This window comes from Lissotriton vulgaris, chromosome 4_1 (assembly GCF_964263255.1).
Source record: "Lissotriton vulgaris chromosome 4_1, aLisVul1.2, whole genome shotgun sequence".
Lineage (NCBI taxonomy): Eukaryota > Metazoa > Chordata > Amphibia > Caudata > Salamandridae > Lissotriton > Lissotriton vulgaris.
In genome coordinates this window covers 321,831,194-321,836,307 of record NC_141691.1, presented here as the reverse complement: position 1 = coordinate 321,836,307, position 5,114 = coordinate 321,831,194, and the positions used below count along the sequence as shown (strand labels likewise).

Sequence of the window (5,114 nt, the reverse complement as noted above, 5' to 3'; positions counted from 1 at the left end):
CCCACTTTGAGCAACAGGCAATCAACCTGCAATTCCTGGATTACTACTCCACTCTGTATCATAGCGTGTTGGACCCCAGGGAACTGGAGGATGGGGAGTTCTTAGACATAGACTTACCGCAGATTGACGCGGAGGAGGCAGAAAACTTGGGCCGCCAGGTGGAAGTGGGCGAGGTCCGGAGTACCCTTAAACGCATGGCTAAGAACAAACCCCAAGGCACTGATGGGTTTCCGTCGGAATTTTATGTCGCTTATATTGATGTACTGGCCCCGCGGCTGGTGTCTCTCTACAATAGATCAAAACAGGTTGGTTATTTGCCCACCTCGACGAGAGAGGCGGTAATTGTCCTGCTCATTAAACAGGGGAAACCGGTGTGGGATCGAACAGCGTACCGCCCACTCGCGATGTTAAACATTGATTATAAGGTACTGAGTGGCATGTTGGCCTGTCGCCTACTGGTACACATGACAACCCTGGTAAACGAGGACCAATCTGGTTTCATCCCCACCCGAAACACGGCGGTGAATATTAGGACGTTGTGTCAACTACTGCAGGCGCCGGAGGCCGGAGGGGAGGAGGCATGTGTGCTATCTATTGATATTGAAAAGGCCTTTGACAGCCTTGAGTGGCCATACTTGTTTTGGGTATTTCGTATTTCGGCAGCCAGGGGCCTGAATGGTATGCAGAGTCAAAGTCAGCGTCTCAAGAGGATCACTGCAATTTGGAAAATCGGCAGCCAGGGACCTGAATCATATGCAGAGTCACAGGAAGCGTCGCGGAGCGATCGCGTTGATGAAGTCTTTCGGCAGCCAGGGATCTGAAAAGTTACATGGTCCGAGGGCGCAGTGAATGCGATCAGGCGTACCAGCCAAGGGTCAGAGAGCCTTCTATTAGCGCGTAAGTCGCTTCCCGTGACTCTGCATAAGATTCAGGTCCATGGCTGCCGATTTTCCAAATTGCCGCGATCCTCTTGAGACGCTGACTTTGACTCTGCATACCATTCAGGTCCCTGGCTGCCGAAATACGAAAGTACCTTGATCGTTCTGTGACACCCGTTTTTGACCACACAAAAGATTCAGTCCCTGGGCGGTTACAAGTATCTCGCAGGATCCTTCAGATCCAGGCTGGGATCTTTCCGCTTACAGCACCTGTAACGAGACAACAACGTCCTGAAGATGGTCCACATTGGTTAAGGACCGAAACGTCGTCGACCTCACAGCGCAAATTACAGGCGCACTCTGTTGTGACTTCATTTGAAATTGCGAATTGTACTATAGAAAGTCACTGATTTTTATGTCACTTTTTGAGCTATTCACTGTGAATATTTCACTTTGCTCACCTTGCGCCGTCCGCCGCTGTTCACTCTTTCACTTGAGTTGCCACACATCACTTGTACATATTGTGCACCAAGTTTTTTCCGGTTGTCACCTCAATTACCTGATTGTGTGCTGTACATAACTATTCCGACATGAATTTTGCCGTCTTTGCTTGAATATCAAAATTACAAAAAAAAAAAAAAATTCAAAATCATTTGAATAAGTGTCTCCTTTCTCTGATCTATGTAATGCCTTGTGCATACAATATAAATTGTCTTTACATTTATACCTTTTGGGATATTGTTTTATCTTTATACCTTGAACCCTAATCCCGATTGGTTTATGGGCCACACTCCTGTTTTACCTACAAAACTTCTAAAAAGGCTAGCATTGGGAATTCCCTTTTATGTTGTTAAGTGGTTGGTAGAGCGGGAGGTGCACTTACATTTGTAAAGGCTGTGTCCTGACCTCACACAAAGGGCTCGGTTACCCCCTACTGTACGTCTGGAACCAGAGCTGGGTTCAAAGGGGGTATTGTGCACTTCTAAGGTTCTTTTGAAGTTACCACCACATCATAGATATTTTGAGTATAAGTACGTGTGCTCTGACCCGATGACTATAGACACTGTGTGAGACTTGTAACAAGATGCTGCTGTCTCTACATGCTGCATAATGCCATGGACTGCTGTGCTGCCAGAAGGGACTGCCTGCCTGCCTGCTAGAGACTGCAACCTCGCAAATCACTTCTCTGTGCTTGCCTGCTGCCTGTGCCCCCAGTGCTCTCCAGGTAAGGGTTGGTTTGCCCCCTCCTTGTTCCTGTGGGATCTAGTTGAATTCCACTCCGCAAAGGACCGCATGCAAACAAGGTCAACACCCTTTTTATGACTTTGCAACGCTGCACTAATACTGTGGGGTCTGCACACTTCTAAGATCTCAGTGGAGGTCCTATGACCACCCTGTTGTTCGTTAACATGTAGCATGCACTACCTAGTGCCCCCAGGTCATAAGCAGGCATCCAGTTCAGTAGCAGAGGCTGAAAGTGATGCAGAGCTCCTCTCAGCTGTTTTTCACCACCGTGATCCAATTAAACCCACAAGGGACCCACACACACCACATTCCAGAAAGAAGGTATTCTCCCGACCCGGAGCGAGCACGCTGGTCAAGGCCAGACCTGGCAATTTTGTCAGACCAGCCTTGGGAGAACAAGTGTGAAGCACTGTTGCTTTTGTTACTGGGAACCGATATTGAAGCTCTGCTGCAAACCCCCCCCCCCCCCCCCCCATCCCCCTATCCCCCTATCCCCCAACCTTCAAGGGAAACGTTTGATGCCCGCTACTGTCAGTCTGACCCAAACAGACTCTCAGGGATCCTGTGGTACCTTCTGGATTGCTGAGGCTGCCCCAATGAAGCGAGGGAAGCCCAGCATTGTCCGCCTCTCCCCCGCTGAGTCAGCTGGCAAGAACAGGTACTGCAGGATTTAAGCCAGAGGCGCCGTCGTCCCGTGCTGATATGTGATCGGCTGAGCCACCTTTTTAAGTAGTGTGGAAAGCTGGAATTGTTTAGTAGCTGCACTGCGCGATTACAGGCAGCTGACTTTTGCTGCTTGGTTTGGGGGACCCAGCAAAGTTCCCCCATGGCACCCTGAGGTATGTGGGATGTGCCCCCTGTTAGCACATACCTTGGGGCACTAGTTCTATGTTGGTAGCATTATGAGGAGAGTCCTCAGCGGAGGCCCCCAATCAGGAACTTGCCACATGGAGTTTAAAAATTACTGTATTCATTGTGGTAGGCACACAGGTGTTCCGGTGCTCTACGTGTTACTGAAATTACCATATTGATTGTAGTTGGTGTGCAGATGTTCCTGTATCCTACGTTTAGTGTTAACATTACAGCCTAACCTATAATAGAGGTATTGGATCTGTGTTTAAGACGGTATTTTGTAACCCAGGTATTACTGATATGTGATGACCATAGTTAGTGAATTATGTTGTGCTTGTACATTTTGTTAAACATGGAAACGTTACTCATAGAGAAGTGTTTGATTGTGACTTTCTCATTAGGGTTTGTATAAGACTATTGTCTTTGCATATTTAGTCTCTCAATAAAGCAATTCCTGGTAGAGAACATATTCAAGATGAAGTCGCAGGTCAAAAAGGTCTATCCTATCTAAAAAGTCGATTAACCTATCCATCTGCGCCCACCTCCTTCTGAGGGCCTTTCCACTCCTGGTTGCTTTAAGGGCTGAAATGGTACATCACTTTAGTCAAAGTAGAAATATCCTGGGTCGGGCACCTCATATGGCTTGCCCATGTCCACCTCCTCCTCATCAAAGGCGGTCTTGAGCACCCTCTGCGTGTCCTGGCAGAATTCGTCCAGGGCACTGTTCCATAGGGTGTATGCTGCCACAAATGAGATGCCCCCAGAAACAACATGGCTCAGAATTGGCACACGGCTCCTGACCAGGCTTGCCACCATTTGCCCACTCTGGGCAGCGTCTTTCAGAACTGTCTGCACCCTGTGCTCTGAAAGGTACTTCCCCAGCATAGACTTGATCTGGCACTTCAGGTTGCCGGGTGTGGCAATGGCTCTTCTGGACAGCGCAAGAAGGGATTAGTTGTCAAGACCGAAATGCTTCTGGTCGCCGCTCAGAGTCTCCATCAACATAGGGGTACTGCAGTCCACGGGGTGGTTAGGAAGGACGGTGATGATGCAAGTGCTCAGGGCCTTCTTCCAAACGTGTCTCTTCAGTGACTCCTTCTTCTTCTCGATGACCTCAGCAGTGATGTTAGGCAGGGACAGAAGTAGCACATGCGTCTTCTGTCCAATAAGTTCATCAACAAGTGTACTGTTTAGCTTCTGAAAATCATATTTATGGAGTTCAAAGCTCGACAACAAGAGCACCTTGGGGTCCTCCACCCCTACCTTTTCCAAGCTCCTGATGCAGTCTTCACTCATCTCATTGAAGACCTGCGTCTCAGAGAAGTTGGACTTCTTTCACCTCTCTCATGCCTCCATGTCCTGGTCTATCTTCAGCCGTACAAAGTAGAAGTTTTTGTTAATTGCCTTGATGCTCATTGCGAGGTCTGCATGGTTCTCACGAAAACGTCCAGAGGCAAGGACAAAATAGAAGTTGTATTTTTCAAAGTTCACCTGCTGCAGGTACTCAGATGCCTGAAAGTTGGGCATTTCAATGCCCGTCAGATACCAGAGCTGAACAGTTGGTAGTTTTGGATGTGGGTAGCCCTCTGTCACCATGGTGGTCTCTGTCACACCAGTTTTAGCAGCCCCGGGCTCTTCATCACCAACGTCACATATGGCATTGATGAAGGTGGATTTCCCTGCCCCAGATTCCCCAGTAATGGCGATGTCCAGCGTGGTGGTCTCCAGTGACCTCAGGAGGGACAGGATCTGGTTGGAGACTTCCGATACCACCTTGGATTGAATCATAGTACTCATGTCCTTCATATCAAGCTCCCGAACCTCCATGGCACACATCCTGTCTGAGATCCCGCAGTGTAGCAATAGCTTCTCCCTTTGTAATAAAGTCGCCGGACCGAAGTTCTCTATGGTGAGTCATGTTTTCTTGCTGTAACTGCTGCATTTCATGCCTTGATGTTTACAAATGCACGTCATTTTGATCTTTGCACTGTCAGTATTACGAGTACTAACACAGGATTGCATAACACCTGATGCACAGCATATCTGATTTATGTAGTTTTGGTCTATGATTCATGTATAATATACGTTATATTTTTATATAAGCCTGTGTGGAGTCTCTTTTGTGGTGTGTTCCATGTG

General features: G+C 48.0%; 1 pseudogene; it reads right to left on the bottom strand.

Moving 5' to 3' along the window:
• Positions 1 to 3,575: 3,575 nt before the first annotated feature.
• Positions 3,576 to 4,811, bottom strand: LOC147718703 (interferon-inducible GTPase 5-like; annotated as a pseudogene).
• Positions 4,812 to 5,114: the final 303 nt, after the last annotated feature.